Consider the following 24017-nt stretch of genomic DNA (forward strand, 5'->3'; position numbering starts at 1 on the left):
AATATGCAGCAATATTAGCTTCTATAGGGAGCAAATGGACCTCCCAAATCCAAAAATACAATCAGATTTCAAAAATTTAAATTTTGATTTTTCTAATTTCTGCCGCCGACTGTGACCTTGCCGACTTCCGGCACTCCCAACGCGCCATTTTTAGAGCTAGGGAAACGAAATACATACCAAACGATAGAGAATTGATCAAGGAACACGATAGTGAAGGTTTCAAGTCGATATCTCCCACCGTTTTGCCGCAATCGCCGCCGAAAGTTGAAAAAAGTCTATTTTTCCGAAAATTTGACCTTTGACCGGTCAAAAGTAGGTCAAATGTTGACCTAGGACCAAAATATATACCACCAATCGCGAGATCTCGGCGAGAGCAATCCGTTGGCCTTTTCCGCTAAGCTCTACGACGCTCCGTTTTCAAACGCCAAGGGGGGGGTCGCACCAACCCCCCCCCTGCATGGGCGAAGGTGGCAGATCGCCGTTTACGGGCGAGGGTTAATCGACGATACTCTCTGATAATATGACGAAGTAGGGGCATAAGCAATTAGTGCAGCCCTAGCTGATAGCTACTAAGAGACACACGGAACCTAGTTTGACCAAATGTGCACCTAATGTGTACCAAATATGCACCAAACATGTACCAGATGGCCCTCGTGAAAACAGCTAATATTGTTACGGGCCTATTAAAAAAAAAAACGGTGGATTACTTGTATAACGGTGTGACGTGTCTCTGACCAATGCCGGCCTTCCCCAGTGCCCGTACAGGCACGGGCCAGCTCCCGCAGTGACACCTCGTCGTTCAGGTGGTGCATGCTAGTTCAAACCTCGCTTACTAGATATGCAATATCTTATAGTCTTCCTTGCTAAGCTGAAACCCACCAAAATATTGTTTTTATAAGTATTGATGGCGTAATACTTATGTCCTACTCATTGATAAGGTGTCTTGTCAGCGGTAAGGGAACGATGCAGACGCCCCGAGCTAGCGCGGTGGCTCGGGACAGGCGTTAGAGATAAAAGGGGAAGGGATACTGATAAGACATCTTATCAGCTAGTAGGCGACGCGGCGCGCGGCGAACACGTGGCGGCTTGAGATGAAAGGGAGAGGGAGAAGGGAGTAGGTAGGTAGAGAGAGAGAGAGAGAGAGAGAGAGAGAGAGAGAGAGGGAGAGAAAGAGAAAGAGAGAGAGAGAGAAAGAGAGAAAGTGAGGGAGAGAGAGTGAGCGAGAGAGAGAAAGGGAGAAAAAGACAGGGTCGTGCAGGTGTTGTTTTGACGAACTGACGCTAAGGAAGGGGGAGGCGGGGGAAGGATATGGTTGGGACAGAGCACAGTCAAGCGAGAGCGCTTGAGCGTGGCGAGTGTATACTAAGTTTTCCACGTGCATACAGGAATATATCCCTCGCTGAACCTATTTTTTTCAAAATACGCGCTGGCCGAGGGGCGGGGGAGGGTGGGGGCGGGTACGGCCCACCCCTCGCCGTCTCGCCCCTGGTGGAGCTAGCGCGTCGCGGAAAAAAGCGAGCGTGTGCACCGTTATGAGACGCGAAGCTGATGCCCGTTTTTAGGTTCCTAGCTCAACCGATGACCTCTGAGGTCATGTCAGGTGCTCCAAGGTACGGTTCTGTTTTTGGTGAATAGCTTTGCCAAAAACGGCAACAGGTCAGCGATCCCGAGCTGACCTGCGGATTTATTTTTATTTTTATTTTTGCAGATTCCTTCATTTGTGGACCAGGAGTCTGTAAATAAAGTCTCTCTCTCTCTCTCTCTCTCTCTCTCTCTCTCTCTCTCTCTCTCTCTCTCTCTCTCTCTCTCTCTCTCTCTCTCTCTCTCTCTCTCTCTCTCTCTCTCTCTCTCTCTCTCTCTCTCTCTCTCTCTCTCTCTCTCTCTCTCTCTCTCTCTCTCTCTCTCTCTCTCTCTCTCTCTCTCTCTCTCTCTCTCTCTCTCTCTCTCTCTCTCTCTCTCTCTCTCTCTCTCTCTCTCTCTCTCTCTCTCTCTCTCTCTCTCTCTCTCTCTCTCTCTCTCTCTCTCTCTCTCTCTCTCTCTCTCTCTCTCTCTCTCTCTCTCTCTCTTCAGCAAAAAAGGTCCTAGACCTAAAGCAGTGTACCAACGCATTAGACATGTCTAGACGCGTCGAATGACATATAGGTTGTTTGAAAAGGTAAAGTTTTATGTTGTCATGTGACCTCGAATGGCCTTTGGTTGACTTTCACACATGATCAGTCTCATTTGCTTGAAGTCACTGGCCACGATTTTATCATTCATTTTATCTAACCATTCATTTAGAGTCTCAGTAAGTCAAAAGTGACAGAATTATTATGGCTGACCTATCAATGAAATAGCCTGTAGAAGGATACCAAATTAGCTGGACACTTCCCTTACCGTTGTAATTAAGAAACAAGGCAGAGGTGAATAAAACTCAAAAGCTGTCACCTACGCGATGTCTAGCTGTCGGCAATTTTTCACAAGTCATCTTGAAACAGAAGGTACCATTTTTTGCCGTTTTCTCATCACCTTTGAGGCCAAAAAAGTAAATTTGAAAATGAGGCTAGAATGTTAGAAATAAACTTATCTTTCAAATTTCAGACTCTGGGCATCACAACGCATCACCATATTTCAATACCTAGTTACACAACAAAAAATAAATCACTATCACTAAACTTACCTATAGGTCTGATCGACTTCCTATAGCTCGTCCTGGCTTCCTGATCCAGTTCAATCAGAACTCACGAAAGGATTGTCAGTTGTCACTGATTCACTTGTCTTTGCTTCAGTAGTCAAGACCAATTATCAACGCTCCTACCAAGTTTCTAGGACCGATGGTCATGGACCTCGCACCAGTTGTGGCCCAGATGTGACGTCCCCCGTCCCCAGTCGCCCGGTCCCTCCCTACTCCGTCGGCGGCCAAGGCCGCGTCGGTCCCCGCCTCCGCTCAACCGGCGACGAGCGGGGACGAGCTGTCGCGCTGTCGCCGTTTTTCCTGCGTTGTCTATGGCGCTTCACAACGCACCGGCTGTCGCACCGGCGGGATTTTTCAGCCCCAGCTGTCTACAAAGAGACGACGCTGTTAAATTTTTGTGCCGTGGTTCATAGTGGTCTTCTATGGGAAGACAGCTCTGATTGTAGCGGAAACGGCCTAGTTATCTACTTTAAATGCATCAACTGAGATGCTCGAATCTGTCTGTTTATTCCTATGGCTGTCGCCTACGCACGCAGGCGAGTAGCAGGGTTTTTTCACCTCTGAAACAAGGCATTATGAGTTTTTTCCTTTTGATGATTATATAGCCACCTTTCATAAGATCATATTTAGAAATGCCTAGAACATCCCAGCTACTGGGTTTTTAACCCGCGCCCCACTGGGGTCTGCGTATAACACGCCCCACCCTCTAACTCCGAAACTAATGGGCCGATCGTCAAAATTCAAACGGCGTCTGATAGCCCCGGAAAAACTGTCGAGCGAAACGTAATTTCATTGACCTTGAGGTCACCGATGACGTCACAGGTCAGGTCAAAGTAAAAATTATTAGCATTTTGGCTTGTTCACGTTTTGGGTTCTGGCCGCCGTCTTACACGTCATATCAGGCTCATTTGTGGTCCACACACTCGTTAACAGATGCTCTAGATACCCTGAGGGTACCAAACTTGTACTTTGATTTTCAGGTCAAGGTCAGGTCATCACAGGTCACGAAAATATTATATCATGCGTCGGTCACGTAACACGTGTTTTATGGTCCAATTAGGCCAAAAATTTCGAATTTGATGTCGTCTGTGTCATTCGAGGTCATTTTGAGTCAAATTTAGCTTAGGTCAGGTCACTTTCAGCCGTTTCAGGTCAAAAAAGGTCAAATTTTGAAGTTAAAATTTTTTCAACAAAAAAGGTGTCTATTGGATGCAGTTTGGGCTCAGGAACACGATGGTACTATTTATATTGGCGTACGATGTCAAATACGTGCTGAAAAATTGATTTGAAAAATTAAAAATTGTGAATTTTTTTGCAATAATGCGTATAACTTGGCCATTTTTGAAGATATTTAGCTTAAACTTGCTAGAGTTAGTCATAATTATGCGTTCTATCACATATATTCCGTTTTTCTCGAAAATACAAAAACTTTTTGAAAAATGTAAAAAGATAAATTTTGAATTTAATTACATTACATTTTCAAAATTTTCGAACTTTCGAAAATTCGAGATAACTGTTTGATAGCGCAGTCTATTCTGAGTCCTCTCATGCAAAGAAATTGGATCTAGCTTAAAAACTGAGCTCTTGGGAGCGATTGCCGTGGTTCAATGTTTTGCGTCGAAATCGGCCGAACATGATGTCACTCTGACGTCATTTTCGGTCGACCTATGGTAGGTACGAAGCTCACATTTTGACACAAGGTGTCAAATTGATGCAGCCGAAGGTACTGAAAGTTTGGCGTCGATACGTCAAGCGGTTTGGAAGTTATTGCAGAAAAACGGGAGGGGGGCTATGAATAGCCCCCCCAGTGGGGCGCGGGTTAAGCACAGTGGGTTTGATGTGGACCGACGCCGTATTAGCATGTGCCTACATGCAGTTGCTCTGTCCTGGTGCCGGGTGTCCCCTTATTCACCTCTTGCTGGACAAAAGTCCATAAGATCTCGATGGAATTAGGATGAAAACTATTTCTAAGCCGTAGTCCGTTAGGCGTTAGTCCAGAAGGATAAGAGCTTCTCACGGCGTCACTTCTCATTCTCCTAAGGACTTATAAGTAGCGCTCCAGGCTGCACGAAGGCAACGTGGTTTGAATCAAACATAAGCGCTTTCAGGAACTGAGTCCTCCCGTGCCGTCCAGTTGAGCTGCTCCAACTATTTGTCCAGGGCCTCCTCTAAGGATCTTTCACTGGGTGGGCAAAATTTTTCGCCGCTCCCATGCCCAAGGGCAGATCCAGTCACTTGTTTTGGGGTGCAACCATTTTCACCTGCGACTGGGGGGGGGCGGGTTAAAGCCTATGTCACTTTCACAGTCAACCAACTGTGCCATTCATAGTTTAACGTTTGTCGTGTGTGATATGGTATTTCGTGTGTATTTCACCTTATAGGTATGCCTATTGTCTACAGGGTGTTTCACTAAAAGTGTCAAAAAGTAAATGCCTATTAAAGATATATAGAATAAGCAAATCACGTGGCTGCGCACGTGGCTTTGTTGCAAATTTTTGGACATTTATTATTTATCCATTTAAGATATATTTTACACTCATACGGAGCGAGGGCAGGAGGCCAAAGTTACTAGTCATTTTTTCCTTATGCAGAACAAGAACAGGTTATTTACACCGCAACAGGAGGGATGAATTACACTTATGTACATTTGGTGCCATCAGAAACATTGAAACCGTATGCCGACTTTTCAGGAAACTTTTTACTCTCTCACCTCGCTACGTTCCAGATTATAAAAGTTTCAAAGGGCTTGTTGAGAGGTTTAAAAGGGTTCCTTCGATGCCGGTTCCAGTCCAAAAAAGGCGGGGTTGCCCCCACCTCTCGGCGGAAACCGTTGAGAAGGTCAGGGTCTTTTTGAGGGCCTTTGAAGATAACAAGAAGCTAATTCCAACATCAGAAATAGCCAGGGCCTTATAAGTTATTAAAATCAACCACTGTAACGGCTGTAGCCACCAGGTACTGACTGGACCAGAAGCTCCTGGGCCGAATAATCAGCTGCCTCGCCGCCCGCCCCTGGCCAGCGCGAAGCCCCGATCTGTCACCGCTATGCCTCTGGTTTGGTCAGTGACTCAGTAGCTCTCGCAGAGCTGAGGAAGACTCAAGTCGCATCACTTCGGGAGCTGAAGAGCACAATTTAAGGCTTTGCCGACAGTCTGGACGCTGAAGATGAAAACGGGCTGTGAGGCACCTCCGGACACGTGCCGAAACGGTGCATCAAAAGAAGGGGCAGATGTGTGGAATAGGTTTGAGTGACGGTGATATCGTTTTTATATATTCAAATGTCCAACAATTGCGGATGAAATGATATGCAAATTTCCTTAGAAAACATTGTTATTATGTGCATTATGACCTTTTACTTTTTGACACTTTTAGTGAAAGACCCTGTACATTAGTGATGTCAATAACGGAAAATCAGGATACCGATACCAAACCAAATTCCAACCAAAACCATGAAAAATACCGAAACCAAACCAACTTGGGAACATGAGGGAAATACCAACTTATTACCGAATTCGTATCCTCTTATACATTAGCCGGATTCGTAATACCAACAAAATACCAACAACATTAGGATCAAAATACCAAATACCAAGTTGGTATCGGTTTGGTATCGGTATACCAAAAAGTTGGTATCCGATTGACATCTCTAGTCTACAGACTCTACATACATTTAAAATTTTAAGAAGACTGCAAATGTGCAGAGTTAAACTTACTATGATTGCTCCTTGTACCAGAAATCGAATAGGTAGGTGATGCTCGCTGCCTCTTTTTAGGAGGCATGGTCAGCTTACTCTTGGCGCGTCCTCTTGATCTAAATCCGGCTTTTATTGACCTTAATCTACTTGTAATACATACTTGGCCTTGTAGCGCGCTACCCTGCTGGCCCATGCCGGTCTTTGAGGGTCCCACACTGACCTCTGAGGCCCCATGCTGGCCTGTAAAGGCCCATATTAGCCTCTGAGGGCCCCGCACTGGATTCTGAAGACCCGATGCCGGCCTTTAACCATCCCCTGTATTGGTGTTTTTCCAGCCGCGAACGTATAGGGGGGGGGGGGCGTTGGACCTCCCTTGCCGTTTCGCCCCTGATCGAGCTAGAGCTTCACGGAAAAAAACAAGCGTGTTGCCCGTGACGAGAGGAAGCCGATGATACCGAATTTTAAGGTCCTAGGTCATCGGGTGACCTTCCAGGTCAGGTCAATGACCCGAAAACCGGTAAAATCGGGACCTGTTAGAAAGTCGTAAAGTGTGCGCACTTCTGCGCACGTGTCGTGACCGGGAAAAGGCGATGTGATCACATCTCGGGTGCCATATCAAGCCTCGGCTGGCTCACGGCCGAACAGTTGGTGGCTTACCATACCTTGTCGAGCGGACGATGAAGTCAGGTCATCCGGACTTTCTTCTTAACACCTTCGGACAGCGAGCCCACCAGCGGCATGATCATAACACCAGGCGAGCGGACTCGTTTACCCTTCCGGCCATCCGTGTGGAGGCCGGCAGGCGGCGACTCTGTTACCGCGGTGTGTCGCTGCTGAACGACAGCGGCATTGAGCCTGGCACTTTGTCTTTCCGGGCAGATGCCAGGCTGTTCGCTGGATCTCTCTGATTTAAGATATTGTTTCTGGTGCGAGTGTATGCATGGTATGCGAATGGTTGTAGTCATTTCCGTGTGTCTGTTCCAACTTCCCATTGTATTACCATTCAGACGCGAGTAAGTGAAAAGCCATGTAATCGTGGATCTTATTCAAATAAATCTGTTCCTTTCTGTTCTGTTCTGTGGCTGCTATGTGGTTTTCCGGGGTGCTGATCACGAATATCGTGTTAGTTTTGATCAGAGATGGTGTTTTAAGCATTTAGACCAGGTCGGGTCAGGTCAGGTCAGGTCAACCGGTAGGGGTTGTTACGGGTATTCGTATTACGTGTCAACCGCCTCTGACAGCTTCGTAACATGTTACGAAGGCACCAAAACTACTTCGTAAATGTTCAAATGGTTTATAAATTCGAATTCAGCTAAAAAACTAGCCTAGAACATGAAAAACTCGAAAAAGTGAACCGAGGTCACCCGAGGTCACCAAAGGTCAATGACCTGACCTGACCTTCAGGTGACCTTGACATCCACCCTTATGTATGGGAGCAACATCAAATCACATATGTGAACGTTTGAAACCACGAAAAGCTTGCAAACGCGCGGCTAATGCGAGCCGACATACGCCGAATTGCGATTTCGGCCAAACATGGTCACGGAAAAGAGGTCACAGGTCAAAGGTCATGGGGTCAGGGTGATGAAATTTTCAGGGTAGGTGTAAAATTGATCAATGCTAGGGTACTGAAAGTTTCGTCGCGATCGGCCGCTTTTTACGCGAGTTATTCGCGAAAAACCTTAGGGGGGTTGCATCAACCCCCCTGTGCCGGCGAGGGTTAAGGTCCTAGGTCATCGGCTGACCTTCCAGGTCAGGTCATGGACCCAAAAGTCGGGAAAATCGGGACGTTGGCTGTTAGAACGTCGTAAAGGGTGGCTATGGTTTTTCGGGGTGCTGATCACGAATATCATGTTAGTTATGATCATGGATGATGTCTTCATGCATTTAGATCATGTCGGGTCAGGTCAGGTCAGGTCAACCAGTAAGGGTTTTGCCGGGTATTCGTAGTAGGTGGCAACCTCCTCTGACAGCTTCGTAACATTTTACGAAGGCACCAAAACTACTTCGTAAATGTTCAAATGGTTGCTAAATTCGAATTCAGCTAAAAAAAAAACTAGCCTAAAAACGTGTAAAACTCGAAAAAGTGAACCGAGGTCATCAAAGGTACAGCCCTCTGCAAACTGCGTGGTAGGTATTCTTTTTTCGACAAAACCGAGAATAACGCGAATACTATGCCATCGGTCACTCGGAAATCGTAACAGTATGACGCGCGATACTTCGCACGTTAGATTGGCATTATCATCGTGTTCATTTTCTATCCAGTTTGGTAACAAAATCCAAAAGTTTATATTTGCCCCCAAAACAGACTTTTGCATTTTGTTGCCACACAAGGCGTATACTTTGTCTAGTGATGGACCTAATCGAAGAAGTGGAGCATGGCGCATCTATTTGCAGTGAGTTCCGACCGACTGACATAGCCTTTGAGTTATCACCGGTTTTGTCGAAAAAAGAATAGGGGAGACCCGGGAGGTATGGGCCGGTTTTGTGAAAACGCCATTTTCTTCCAGTGGGCAGTGGCTAGACCCGGTTTTTCACTCTGTGCACGTGAAATTGCCTTTCGCCTGCAAAGTGTACCTGATATTAGGCATCTGGGATCAACTATTTTGTCTCGAGATAACTTTCAATAAATAATGTGCTTTTTCGATCCATCAAAATATACCGGGAGGTATGGGCCATGGCCCGGGAGGTATGGGCCGGTGCCATGTTTCATATTCTTTTCTCGACAATGAGAACAATACTCGTAGCTGGTATCTACCTTGATCTCTCTTAGAGCCCAGGAACCGCATTAGCGGCCAACAGCTTACTTCATGGAGGTTACTTGGGCACATATGTATTTTGGTAAACTGTATCATTCACCATGAAATAAAATAAATGATATTTTTTCTGTTCGAATGATATTTGAAGCTAAATTTTCAACCTTGCGCGACAAAAATAAAACTTATTAAAGATGACACTCAATGAAAGCATCTTTTTATTGATTTAGGATCAACGGGAGTGGATGGCCCGAACCTCCCGGTTAGGACGCCAGAATTTGCGTAGCATCTCAGCCCATAATCTTACAAGAAAGCTTCAAATTGTCTATCCAGTCTTAATTTGCATGCTTTAAACTTTATGTTAGCATTGGTCTGACATCATAAAACGAGCCTGGTTCAAATTTATCACGAATTTTCTGTATGCACAGTATTTTACTCGAAGAGGGCAAAAACGCTTTATCACCGCTCATCGCCAAAGAAGACTGAGGAGGATTTTGAAAATCACGTGGGTTGTATAACGGAATAGCTGCTGCCAGTTTACGCGGTCAAATGTGTAAAAATACGCAACACTTCTTCAAAACTGCGATGGCCCATACCTCCAGGGGGCCCATACCCCCCGGGTCTCCCCTACCTACCACGCAGTCTGCTGAGGGCTGTACACTGGGTCTATTTAAGATCTCCAGAGCCATCACGTGGCGCTACGGTCGGGGTGGAGCGAGTCCAAATCGCGAGGGGAGTGAGGTCACCGGTCATTGTGGGGAAAGGAGGGAGGGGAGTGACGCGCTATCGCAAGGCGGAGCGTGCGTGCGCCGGGAGTGGGCCGCCCGCCACCTGCGCCGCGGCTGAGGGGAAGGGATGATGGTTGCGGGTGCCTTCACTCCGGTATGGTGGTATCCTTTTCATGTGCAGCCAGAAAAAAATGCACCTGAAGGGAATAATCGTCTCAAACAAACGGGCAAGCGAAAAACGCCATTCACTTCAGCAAAATCTTAAACAAATGATAATTGAAATCTAGGACCTAAACTTTTAGTCGACATTTGCATGCTGTCTTAGGCTTTTCTAAATTGTTCTTTGAGTTCCATGTTTATTCATTGTTTGGCACGCTCAGCATTGGTGGGTTTTATCGGGTCCAAAAGAATAAAAAAATAAGAGAGAAGAAAAGAAAAAGGGTTAATATGTGGTCAGAAAATGACCAAAAATATTTTCCTAAAGATTAACTTAGCAAAACCTTTAGGTTCGACAATTTTAACGTTGTTGAGAGGATACTGGGAAAAGCTAAATCACCGTGCTTGTCAGTGTTGCAGTAGAAGGAAATGTTTTGGTTCGTGTCTAGATAAAGCCAGAGCCGGGAGTGAGACTCGAACTCACTACATCGATTTCCGCTCACAGGTCACCCACCCTCTACGCTACGGGCATCTATCGCCCTGCGCAGCTTGCTGGACAGTGTTTCGGCCAAAGTTGTTGGTTGGATGTCTGACGTCTGTCAATGTTACGAGGCTAAGCCCGAAGGTAAATGAGGGAGCCGAACCAGATTGGACCGGGTTAAACCAGGTTGCACCGGGGTCCTACACGCAATCATGGTCAGACAAAACATAATTTCGGGTCAAATATTTTTATTAAATGATCTTATTGTTTTTAACTTATTAATTCAAGACTTAATGCAGAAAAATAGGATATTCGCCCACGCTTCCCCATCTTCTTTTTAACGACTAAATTTGACCGAGGCCCGTCATAAAAAAGGGCCTGCCGTTATAATTATTTACCCAAGAGCGCTCTACACAAGAAACGCCAGCCAGTCAAAAACCGGCCAACGATACGATCTTTCTAGTGCTTGAAATGTTGTAAACCCATGGACAATTTGCGGTTTTTAGGGTATTAACATGGACGGCTGGGATTGCATGGACGTCTCGCTGTCCATGAATTCCTAATAGCAGTTTCGGGCATTATCATGGACGATGAAGCGATATACCAATCATCCGAAATGCATGGACGCGCCCGTTCGTCCTTGAGAATACTCCTATGTAAAATGCTATCCTAGATTAGTGTGTTTTTTCACCACCACGTGGCGATAGCATCGCCCTTTTAGAGCGACATTTTGATTGGTTGGCATTTTTGTAAGACCGGTTCTGATTGGTCGTCCATGAAAAGAAGTCAGTTCTCACTAATCGTCAGCTGTTGCAAGGCTTGAAGCCGTTGGTAAGCAACATCGGCGGCGCCGAGAAAGTTCTCGCGGCAATTTCCATGTGCGTTTTTCTGTGTTGGAAGAGTCGTGTCGCGTTTGGTTGACGTTTGGATTGTGCTCTAGGAGAGTGGATAACGATGGGTGGAAATAGAAAGGTAAGCATTCGGCTGTATGGCATACTGCTATGTATTTTTGTATTTTGTATTGTTGCCCCACTTTTCTAAGCCCAAGAGCATGGCCACAGCATTAGATTTAGGCATGCCATGTTTGTCAAGCTTGATTTTCCTGTGCTTGAATGAATGAGATGACCTTTTCCTAATAATAAATAGACTACCACTGTCAATATATTGACATGCTGTTCTATATTTGTACACAAATAGGGGCTGTTGAGCTGAGCCTGCTCAAGACAGTCACAGTTATGAATCCTTAAAATCTAGTTTTGTTGCAAGAACAGCATTATCTTGCTCATGCTCCAAAGTCAGTTTGGAATATTTGGGGAAAATCAATCAATTTACCAACCTCTTACGCAGAGTCACAAAGTTAAACACTGTAGACAGCACAGGTCGGCAGCGTTGCCAGCTACTGAGTGTTCCTTTACTTTTATATATAGATGTTATATTGCCTATCAGTGGTGCTGCTCTATCTGATTACAAAAGAAAATGTTATTAGCCATTTTATTGTCAAGAAATAATAAACTGTAGCCATGTGTAGTACCTACACATAATTCCGACATAATTCCTACATAATTCCGAATGCCATTTCCGAAGTCCTGGTTGGTAGGGTTCTAAACCATCTTGGCTCAATTTTTTAAAGGTAATATCCAGAGTAGATTAGAGCAATGAAAATGTGATTTTTTCCCCAGAGGTATATATAGTTAAATTTCATCACTGTCCAATTGTGTTGTTGTGCATGGTCATTGGCTGGCCTGTGGTCTTTATGATAAAGGGGAAAAATCATACATTGTTTTATAAATTATAAAATCCTAAAATTTTGCCTGTGGTGTCAATTGATAGTTTTAAGGCTTTTGGGGTCTCCGGCACCTAATTTTGATAGGTACCTATGCTGTGGATTTTTGCTGGACATTGTATGGAAATGTTAATTTGGAGATTGCATAAGCATGTATCAATGTGATCATTTATGGGTGTATCCATTTTTAAATCTGAATTAATAGAGTATTTTTGGTATGTGGCAGCTGTGCTGTTTGACAACCTTGCTTTGACTTCTGTCAATTTTCTATATTCATACACATGGTTGATCACCATGGTTGATAATATTTACCTTTTTATAAAATTATTTGCATTTAACTTGGCAGATTTCTTTTATTCTGCCTCATAGGTATGTATTATGTATGTAATCCAACATTGCAGCTACTGTTTTACCTCATAACAATTACAGACATTGCATAACTATTAGTGCTTCCACCCATGAAGACTCAGCTGAGACAGACTCAGATGAATAGATAGGCTTTGTCACCAACCATTAGTCACACTTCATTTCCCTGCTTGCCCCAGTTGCAGGGGCACAGTTGGTGGATGAGTTTGCTGACCTGCTGCTGTTACTGAAAAGGCACAATAGCCTTGTATGAAATACAAGCTTGTATCTTAGGTGAATGTCCATGGCCATGCTCTGGTCAAAGTGTTTCCTCTCTTTTGTGAATTTACTCATCTTCACCCAGCATCTGTGTCATAAAAGGCAGAAACACTTAATGCTGTAAAATCTGCAGGTTGACATTGCAATGAGAACCACAAATATTAATCTATACCTACCACATCTACCTACCTAATTTTGAGCTAAAATTCCGCAAATTTGAAAATTAAAATGAAGTGGAACCTTTGGAATGAAATTTGGGATTATTAACCGTCTTAAAGTCTTCCTTGAGTTTAAAAATTGAAATCAACTTGACTGTGGCAACTGTCAAGTAGCTTCTAAACTGCGCCAGTTAGTTTTACAGAAGAGCGGCTTTCAAGGGCCACTTCCTTGGACATTTCAAAGCAATTCATCCAGTTGAAACATCAAGTGACTATAATTTTTCCGTTCCTGTTGCCAGACTGGAAAACAATACACGTGATGCCGAATATGTCCGGCGTGGTGGCGGGGATTGCGCCGAAAATTTCAGCTCCGGCGTAACTTCGCATGCGTCGAATTCAGCGCATGGCGGCCGCTAAGTTTTCGGAGCAGGGCGGCCGCAGAATTTTTCGGCGAATGGCGGTCACCGAATTTTTCGCCACGCTTGTCAGTCTAGCAGCAGATTCACCTGCGGGCGGCTCTGGAGAGGGTTTGGGATGGGACGTCCCCCGTCGTCGTGTGCTTCGACTTGCGAGCCGCCCTGAGTCTATTCAGGGGAGGAGCTTCCGCCCAGGTGAGGCCTCCACCCTCGGCGCGGAGATAGGCATGGAAGACCTTGTTAAACATGGCCGAGCGTCGTGAAGTAATCCTGCAGTGGGTTCCAGGCTCCTGCCCACTGCAGGATCGAGGGGAATGAGAGCACGAACGACGTGGCGAAACAAGCGGTCGCCCCGCCCTCGGACGCCCGCTCGCTACCCGGGCGGTTCATGGTGCGGCCTTGTTGTTGTTGTTGTTGTTGTTGTTGTTGTTGTTGTTGTTGTTGTTGTTGTTCCCTGCAGCCGCGTTACCGCGGTGTAGCCGTGCGGCTCTGGAGGTCCCTCACGAGTCACGGCGGCCGCCAGGGCCGCCACCTCTCCGTCGTCGCGGACGTCTTCCGGGCTCGGGAAAATCGTCCCGTACGTACCTCCGGAGACGCCAGCCCATGAGGGCCGGGCACCGGAAGAAGAGGTGCCGGGGCGTGTCGGCCTCCTCCCGGCACACGGTGCACCGGCCCGCCGCACAGTCAGGGCACAGTAGGGCACTGGCGGCAATCTTCGGAAGAGTTCCGTCCAATCCGGTGAAGGTATTGGCGGGATCGTGACTAGAGGTGGCAAAATGTGGACCCGAGGACCCGGTCCAAAGAACCAGTCTGGACCCATATGGGTCCAGACCGGTTCCTGGAAATTTTCTGACGGGTCCAACCGGGCCCTACCATAAACTATGCGACTGCGTCTTGCACGCTACACATTATTGCAAAATATGAATTGAATGAAGTGAATGTTTCTTTGCACACAGTAGCTCATGAGTTTTCCCAGTGGGAAATAGGCTGTTTTACATGATGCAACTAATGACACCTATAAGTAGTTTGTATTAATTGACTTTTGGGGTACGGGTCCAACTGGTTCCGGTTCCAACTAAGACCGAGTCCGACTGGTTCCAGAAATGTCCAGCCGGGTCTGGTTTGAGTCTGGTTCCCAAAATTTTCATCTTTTGCCACCTCTAATCGTGACCAGTGGCCCGCGCGGAGTTGATGGACGTCGACGGCCGACGATCTGTCCCCCGTCGCGACCGGTAGCGGCAGCCGGTTCCCCATCAGGGTCCGGTACCAGCCCTCCGGCCAGACGGCGGTGGTGCGGTCGCGGGCCATTCTGACGGCCGCACGGTGGGCGGTAGCGACGTCCACCGGGACCGCCGCCTGGGGGAGCGCGGCCGCCTCCTTGGCGATCTGGGTCGGCGCGCTCGTTACCGTCGACGCCGCAATGGGACGGCACCCACTGCAGGTGGATCCGGCGGGACGGACCGGCCAGGGCCGCTAGTTCGGTCCAGATGGCGGCTCCTAGCAGGGTCTTCTGGGACGCCGGGAGGCCTCGTGTCAATGGTGCAGCAACTGGCCCGAGTCACTATTCAAGCCACTCTTCGGGAGCACGCAGCAGTCCCCATCCTCTGAGAGGACCGGGGGGACGCCGTTTCGGTGCACCACATGAGGGCAGGCCACTGGGGCCGCTCGCTCCAGTACGTTCACCAAATCGGCCGTCTCCCCTCCGCGGCAGGCCAACAGTGCCTGAACAAGCGGTGCCCCGCGGCGCTCTGCGCCGTGTGCCGAGAAGAGTTTTATGTCCTGGAGCACGTGCTGCTCCGCTTCCCGGCCCTCGCTGGCACCCGCCAGTCTCGAACACACCGCTCCACCTATTTTTGTGACCCCGCAACTTCCGGCCCGGCCCTTGCCGTGCCACGTGGAAAGTCATGGGTGTCAATGTTGATCCGCTCAAGTGATGTATTTTTAGGCTTGTTTAGAGCCTGGAGGCTTATTTTTAGAGATCTCCGCAGCCGCTAGGTCGATCAATTCACGGTCATTTATGTCATTATGTCAGGTAGTTGCATCCCTTCTACCAAAACCCTATCGGAATACTCTCGATGCATCTAATTGCTCTCCTCGGTCCTCCGACGGCTAAGCCCTCAGAAACCATCAGAGGCCATCTCGAGGACCTCGCCAGCCGTTTTAAGCCCTTATGCAGAACTGGGCCCTCGGAGAAGACCCTTAGAGGCCGGCACGAGGCCTTCAAAGGCCGGTATAGGCTTCTAGATGTTCCCTGGGTTCCATGAGGTCAGCAGGGGCCTCTTAAGGCCATCGTTCGTAGGGCCCTGAGGCCAGCGTGGGTTCATTTGTTCGTATGGGGCCTTCAAAGGCAGCATGAGACCTCAGAGGTCGGAGTGAGGCCTCTGAGGACGACATGGAGCCATCAGGGGCCAGAGCAGGTGTCATAACTCGAGTTGGGACCTCTTAAAGCTTAGGGCATCAGCTCTCAACCAGCAAAGGGCCCCTAAGAGATCGATATTGGCTCCGTTAGGGCGACCTGAGGCTCTTAGACCTATGCTGACTGCTGAGGCTTAAAATGGACCAGCTTAGTCCTTAATGACCTAAGAACCAGGGGGCCGACGTGAAGCCTCCAAAGACTGCGTGGGATCCTCAGAGATCGACCACTTGGAGCTTTTAGAGACCGGCGTAAGGGCACTGACAAGCGTGGCTCCTCAGTGACCAGCATGGCCCCTAGCAGTGTGTGCAGAAGCCTGTAGACTGTAGATCCTAGAGATCACCAGAAATCTCTCCAATGCTCACCATAAGTTTTTGACAGTAACTTTTGATGGAGACATGATGATGACAGTGTGATGAAAGCATCTGCAGTTTTCAATGCGTTCGGCTCAGCAAAGCAGATTTTATTTTTATTTTATTTGCAGCAAAGCATGGGTTTTTCGGTCCTCTGGCCACTGTTGTCTAATCTTTTCTTTCACTGCTATCATACGCCTCGCCTCGTATTCAACGTAATACTGCCAACAGACCTCTCTTTTGTTGCTTCTGATATGGTTTCCTACATTGAGTGAAGGAAATTTGCGCTCATTAACTTTAACGCTGTAGATACAAAAAGGAAATCTTCATCGAATTTCGAAGGGAAGCCGAACCTGAAGAATCGTCAAGTTTTGGTGTTCACTGTTCAGGGTGCCGAGTGGTATAAACAGGCGCAAAAGTTCATCAAAAAAATGGGGGGAGTTAACATTGCTGCCCCCCCCACCTCCGAAAGTGGGGGGGGGGGGCATGGCCCTCCGGTCGCCCCCTTTCCCCCTGTCCCCACGCCTATGTAAAACTCAGCTCCGGTTTGTGAGAACAGAAAGGTAAATGATCCAAAAAAGTGAAATATCAATGGAACTGCATGTTGTTTTCCATCAAAATTTTCAATTTATAGCATATTGAGTTGAAGAGACCGCTGACCGGTTCAGTCAGAGACTTGCTCATGTGATAAGCTTTTGTCAAAGAGCCCAGCCGAGCCCAAGAGGCTGAAGCCCAGTTTCAGAGTATTCAGGCTAAGCAGAAACTCAGCTCATGCCCGGTACAAAGATGCCTACTCAGACTCAAGGTCAATGGTCATGTTTGAATTTTGATGGCATTTTCATGACAACATAGTGATGCAGGCCACATAAGCCATATTTCCATTTTTGACAGTTAAATGTTGATGGCATTTTCATAACTGTATGGTGATGCCCGCCATATAGGTAAGTAATGCACCATCCCTTGGGATTTTGCTATTCTTTAACATTTTTTTCCTCGTTGCAGGATGCGACCTCCAGAAAAATGAACCTTCAGTGCACAAGGGATTCCAGAGAAAAACTGTTCGCGCGCGCTCATACAGGCGACGCCGTCGCCATCACCAACAGTCTCGCGCTCGGACGCCCATCGGATACAGGTGTGTCGGGTCTGGGGGGGGGGGCTTGCTGCGGACGAGGGAACCCGCACACAAGAACTAAAGAGAGGACGGCAGGAAGGTACAGGCCTGTGTGTGTGTGGGGGGGGGGGGGGTAGTTACAGGGAAAACGTTAGTGCACAGCAACCGCCGCTTCTTATGGTGCATCAAAGTAAATGCGTGGGAAACTGGTAAAATGTTATTAATTTACTCAAAATACTGATAATTGACCTGACCTGTGTGTTCTGGTGTTCAGATTAAGCTATAGAATGTCAAGGGTGACCTGGAGCTGGCCGAGCTGGCTACGGCCGTGGTCCCGAAGGTGGGCGCCGACGGGGAGGGCGACGCGCAGGTCCACCGCCAGTGACAGAAACGTCTAAACTTTGACCCAGTCCAATCCCCGTGTCAGGTCGGTATTTGACCTAACTACTCCCACGTGCCAGCTCGGTGTTCGATCTAACCTCTCTTCTGTGTCAGCCTGATGTCTTACCCAGACCCCTCCCCGTGTCAGATCGGTATTTGACCCAGTCCCCACCCCTTGTCAGCTCGGTGTTCGACCCAGCCGTTCCTCCTGTGTCAGCTCAGTGTTTGACCCATTACCCTCTCTCTTGCCAGATCGGTATTAAACCTAACTACTCCCCGTGTCAGCCTTTATTAACCCAGCCCCACCCCTGTGTGATGCCAGACGGAGGAGAGTGAGGCGCTGGACGAGCCTGTCTCTTGCCGTGCCGAAGACGCTGCGTCGGAAGACCGTCAGTTCCGGTTGGTGAATCTGGCTGCTCTGACTCCGTCCAGCTGGCCGACGGGCGAGTGCCTACACAGCAGCTCGCTGGCGCCGCCGTTGCGCGCGCGCGTCCAGACGGCAGTGGGCCCGCGGGCCAGCCTCGCAGCATCTGTAGTGGCCGTGCTGCGCGGAGGAATGCATCCGGGAGCTGCCGGATGAGGCCGTCTGGATCTGTTCGGACGGGCCGGCGGAGGATGGTTTGGCGGCGGTGGCTCCCTGCTCCGCTTACCAGATGGAGACGACTGGGTTATACGGGTTCCGGCGGGCCGCTTCTGCTCCAGTGCGCGCGCGGAGCTCACCGCGCCCCCGCCCCGGTCCAAGCCGCTACCAGATGGAGACGACTGGGACATATGGGTCCCGGCGGGCCGCTTCTGCTCCAGTGCGCGCGCGGAGCTCACGGCGCCCCCCGCCCCGGTCCGAGCTGCTACCAGGGAGAAGGCTGTTACACTTATCAGCGCTGGTCGGGCCACTGTATGTATGTATGTATGTATGTATTTACCGAATAAGGTCGCTCCACTGGTGCAGGGCTATTCTGCGACCTTCGTCATATACATACAATGCAATATGAGCACACAATGAACACTTCATAAAAGACACACTGGGGATGATCGGGGCAGCATCTCCACCGGATTGAAAGAAGGCCAACGTCCGAGTGCGCCCAGTGCAGTCAGCAGTGACACCGAATGTCCAACAGGCCGCTGCCTGGTCTGCGGCGAAGCAGCAGACAATTAGGCGCACGTGTTGCTGGAGTATCCGTGCTTTTACGGCCTCCGGCTCCGTGCGCGGGGAAACATCGTCGGCGCGGCCCACGATGTCGAACGCGACGACATGGTGGCGATCTTGGTCGCCGGCTACGAGGCCCACAAGAGCCTTGTTTTGGCTACGGCGGCAGCTAGTTTGGGGACACCACAACAGCTGATGGCGGCCGCGGCCCCAGAGATGCGCACCTGCGGGCAGGGCGGCCGCTGATCTACATCTCAGCTGATTATACTGAACAGGTGGGTACTAGGTGGGGGGGGGGGGGGTACCGATGGAAGCTATGTACGTCATGGTCGCTCTGATATGGCTGTTGAACTGGCTTGGCTGATAGTGCATCTGCAGGGTTAGCGGGGCATTGGTCTCCCGAGCCTCGTATAGCAGTTGTGCGGCAATTATGTGCCGTACCATGAACCGCCAGCGACGTGTTCTTGGTTAATTTGTGATACTTTATAGTGTCTCGTACTACTAGCTTGGCCTTTTTCCGTGTCCGTGCTGTCAGTAATTATCTTTCCTAATATCAGCTACCTTTTGCATTAGCTCCTGTGGTGACTTACACTCTGACATTCCCTTTTCGGCCTGTCGAGTAACCGCCTATGCGTTGAAAGCTCGGTGTTCGCCCAGCCCTCTCCCCGTGTTTGCTCGGTGTTTGACCCGGCCCCCTCCATCGTGTCAGGTCGGTATTAGACCTAACTACTCCCACGTGCCAGCTCGGTGTTCGATCTAACCTCTCTTCTGTGTCAGCCTGATGTCTTACCCAGACCCCTCTCCGTGTCAGATCGGTATTTGACCCAGCCCCCACCCCTTGTCAGCTCGGTGTTCGACCCAGCCGTTCCTCCTGTGTCAGCTCAGTGTTTGACCCATTACCCTCTCTCTTGCCAGATCGGTATTAAACCTAACTACTCCCCGTGTCAGCCTTTATTAACCCAGCCCCACCCCTGTGTGATGCCAGACGGAGGAGAGTGAGGCGCTGGACGAGCCTGTCTCTTGCCGTGCCGAAGACGCTGCGTCGGAAGACCGTCAGTTCCGGTTGGTGAATCTGGCTGCTCTGACTCCGTCCAGCTGGCCGACGAGTGCGTGCCAAGACAGCCGCCGCCGCCGCCGCCGCGCGCGCGCCAAGACGGCCGTCTACCGGCGCCGATGCCGCCACGCGCACGCTAGACGCCCGTCCACTGGTGTCACCGCCCCACGCGCGCGCACAGTCGGCAGCCGCCGCGTGTGCGTGCCCGCCCAGAATATGCGTTCTGCCGCCGTTGACTGCGGCTCGAGATTCATGTTCAAGGTTTAGGCATACACTCATTGTTAATTGTCTACGTTCATGAAGGTGCGTGGTGACAAAGATGCCTCGTCTGTGGCAGCGGATTTGCTTGTTCCGCCTCAACATGTGCAAAGTTGTTATGTAAACTGATGCGCTCGGCATTCGCCGTCCGCTCGCGCTGGTGGCGCGCGAACGAATGCCTGGCCCTGTTCATGCGGACCTGACGAGCGGCGGTATGACGCAATCACATAGGCGGATTACTTTTCACCGCGAAGAAAATCATTATCAGCTGGCTTAAAATTATACAATTGTTTGCCCTCAGTTCGCCAGGTAATATCATTCTTTGATCATTCATGCTGACTTGCGTGGCTGATATTTGATAATATATAGTGTGAAGCGTTCCATTTTTTTTCTTATTTCAAAACTCATCTGTGTATCTCGCTACAATAATCAACCGAATCTTTTCTGTTCTGCAGAATTTGGAAGCTGAGCGAGACTTAAGCAATACGTTTGAATAATTCGAACAGTCGATAGTAAGTGTATTCATGCCCATGTGATATGACCTCATTTAACTCTTTAGCAGCTACTTTCTTGCTCTTTGACGGGGTGATCTGTGCCGACAATTCACGCTTCACTCGAGTTCATCATTCCGAACAATCATCAGATCTCCACACATTTTTTATATAAAATTTGCACACACATTTTAGTGTTTATATGTTTGTGTATAGTGTGTAGGGAGGGGGAGGGGCTCTAAATAGCCCTCCTCCCTGTCAGGCGCGGTTTAACTAACGCTCGCCGGCCGAATGGTAGGGAGGGGGGGGGAGCGCCGCGCCTTTTATATTTGTTTTTTTTTTTACGATAGCTCGGGACACGCTGAAGATAGAGAGCTAGACCTTAGCATACCTGACATTTGATTCAACCCGAATCTTGTGACATCATCCGCATTTTCAGGTCAGGTCAAGTCAATGACCTACGACATAAGTGAGCATCTGCACGGTCCTAAAATGTCGCAACTTCGCAACGCTCTCAGTGCCAGAGGAGCTTTCAAAGGGAGATGAAACTTACAGTGCCTAATGGCTAATATCATCTAGAGGCCTCACACCTTGTACATCTCGGATTTTTCCTAAAGGTCACATGAGTTCAGGTTATTTATTAGGGCCGAAAAGGTGAGGGGGTCTTACCAACGGTATGTAGAAAAACAATAGGTCTGGCGAGGGTTTAATTACGCGCATGACATACAATCTAATGGCGATAAAACACGATTAAAGGTGATATTAGGACGGGTTCATGCTTTCGAATCGAGTAAGCGAATAAAACCGTGCTTACATGGACTGTGTTAAGCTCCGCCCACAAGTCCATGGATATATGAAAATAACTCATAGAGAAATTAGGCTCCGCCCACTGTCCATGCAAACACCCTTATCACATCTTTTTTTGGTCCATGTATGTCGGTCGAATTCTCTACCCTTAAACACGTCTATTTCGGCACAGAATCGGGCTAGTAACAAGCGGGCAACTTCGCTGGTTGTCATGTCAAGAGGGCATCGTCGAAAATTCAACGGCAACGGCGTGACACCGAAAAACGTGGACGTCCCTCTAAACACGGACTTTACTTCCGTCCATGCATATACGAATTTCGAGAATGGGTGTGCTTTAATTATATCAATTGAAAATTTCAGGAGATACGAATAACCTTAATCCTTAGAGCTACTGGACGCTCGCAGCATTCGCTAGCATTCCATTGTCAGCTGCATTGCCAACATCACATATGCATTTATTTGAGTGCATCATAGTTAGTTGTAGTTGACAATAGATAAACCGGCCTTAGTAAACCCACGCCTCATCATCCTTCCCAGTTCCCTTCCAAGCGGCCACGCTACCGGCCGCCGCGCCGGGCCCACCACCGCGATATGGAACAGGCCGGCTGGAGTGCGTCATTTGCCTGCGGCAGTGCCCAACCGCGCCGGGGCTGTTTGACAGGTCACCCGCACCGTGACCTCGCCACCCCCCCCCCCCCCCCCTAGCCCACCTTCCAACCGGCCAGCTCGGTAGTGACCTCTCCTTGAATTTGACATGGACTCGACTAAGGCTCAACGCCATCTAGTTACGTCTGGAGATCCTTACTAGATCCACTGTACATGACCTGACCTAAAATTCAAGTGACCTTGACACCCACCCTAATGCATGGGAGCAACATCATATCCCATGTTTGAACGTTTGAAACCACGAAAAGACTGCATACGCGTGGCTAATGCGAGCCGACACACCGAATCGCGATTCCGGCCAAACATGGTCTCAAAAAGTAGGTCACAGGTCAAAGGTCATTAAGGTCAGGGTCATGAAATTTGCAGGGTAGGTGTATAATTGATCAACGCGAGGGTACTGAATGTTTCGTCGCGATCGGCCGCTTTTTACGCGAGTTATTCGCAAAAAATCGAGGGGGGTCCGTTCGACTCCCCCCCTATACGGGCGAGGGTTACCCCCCGAGTTGCTGGGGGGGGGGCGTTAAACGCCCCCACTTTTTTCGCTGGGCCATAGCAAAAAAAAAAAAAACGGCGCGCCGCAGGCGCGCCAAATTTTGGATACCTGTATGGAATTGATTGACGGTTATTGTGACAAAATTTCAAAAAAAAAATCGGCCGGAAATTTTTTGAGATATCGAGGTTTCAGTGACGTCATGATTTCTTGGTTTTCGACCAAAAACTTTATATGTTCAAAAAATCATATAAAATCACAGAATAGACATACAGACATGCCGTAAACGCCATTAGACTGCTAATACCATGAACAATCAAATGGTTATCTTCGATTATTGATTATCGTTCCGCATTTTCCAAAATCTTGAACTGAATCTTGGCAATTTCTCGTGACTACTTCACGACCATGATACATGCATTTCTTAAATTGAACTTTTTTAGTCAAACACGTACACATATGATCAAATGAATGTCACCATCGTGTTCTACGCCCCAAATTACCCATAAAACATGCGTCACAGGCTGCGAATATCAGTTTTGATTTTCGGGGATATGTGCCCACCCGGTTGACCTGATCTTGACCCTGACCTATTCTTGACTGACCCCTACATGGAGCTGTCACTCTTGTAGACCTTATATGATGGATTGTGCACCGTTTTGACAGAGTTTATGACGAGAGGCGCCCATTGTGAAGTCCTGAAGTCCATGCTACTGAAAGTCCGATTTCAGGTGTTTGACCTGACCTTGACCCGACCTGTGACCTCAAAATTCAACTTAAAGTACTCATCTGAAGCGTCTCGTCGCGTTCTTTCGTTTGCCGCCTCGTGCGTTTCGCTGCGCCTATTGGTTCTCGAGTTATCGGCTGGGGGCGTTTAACGCCCCCCCCCCCAGCAAACGGTTTGTGGCGAAATACCCCAGCAACTGCCGGGTTAAGGACCTGCATCGGCTCTGAGGGCTCAACTTGGCCTTTTCTGGACTCTGGAGTCCAACACCAGCCCAAGCCTGTCTTTTAGGGTGCCACACTGACCCCTGAGGGTCCCATCCTTGCCTCAAGGACCCGCATTAGCCTTTGAGAGCCTAAGTCGGCCTCTGATGGCCTCAAACTGCCATTTTCAGGCCCTGTACTGGTCTCTGAGGGCCTTAAACTGGCCTTTGAGGGCACAAACCGACCTCTAAAGGTCCCACACCGGTTTCTGATGGCCCATTTTCTGCCTCTGAGATCCAAGACTGACCCTTTTGTGCCTCTGAGGGCCCCGTACTGGCTTCTGAAGGATCGATGCCGGTGTCTGAGGCCCAATGCCAGTCTTATAAGGGCCTCACACTGACATCTGAGGCCCACATTAACCTCTGATGGCTCCAAATTGAGGCCCTATTTAGTC

General features: G+C 48.7%; 2 long non-coding RNA genes across 2 annotated transcripts; both read left to right on the plus strand.

Annotated features, from left to right (window-relative positions):
• The first annotated feature begins 11341 nt into the window (after positions 1–11341).
• On the plus strand, positions 11342–19061 carry LOC122368981. The gene is made up of 3 exons (XR_006254332.1): positions 11342–11459; positions 17237–17366; positions 18049–19061. It is a non-coding gene; the product is annotated as an uncharacterized LOC122368981 (long non-coding RNA).
• Positions 19062–19105: 44 nt separating this feature from the next.
• LOC122368983 lies at positions 19106–20563 on the plus strand. The gene is made up of 2 exons (XR_006254333.1): positions 19106–19145; positions 19856–20563. It is a non-coding gene; the product is annotated as an uncharacterized LOC122368983 (long non-coding RNA).
• Positions 20564–24017: the final 3454 nt, after the last annotated feature.

Source organism: Amphibalanus amphitrite, unplaced genomic scaffold (genome assembly GCF_019059575.1).
Source record: "Amphibalanus amphitrite isolate SeventyFive unplaced genomic scaffold, NRLGWU_Aamphi_draft 000995F_arrow, whole genome shotgun sequence".
Taxonomy (NCBI): domain Eukaryota; kingdom Metazoa; phylum Arthropoda; class Thecostraca; order Balanomorpha; family Balanidae; genus Amphibalanus; species Amphibalanus amphitrite.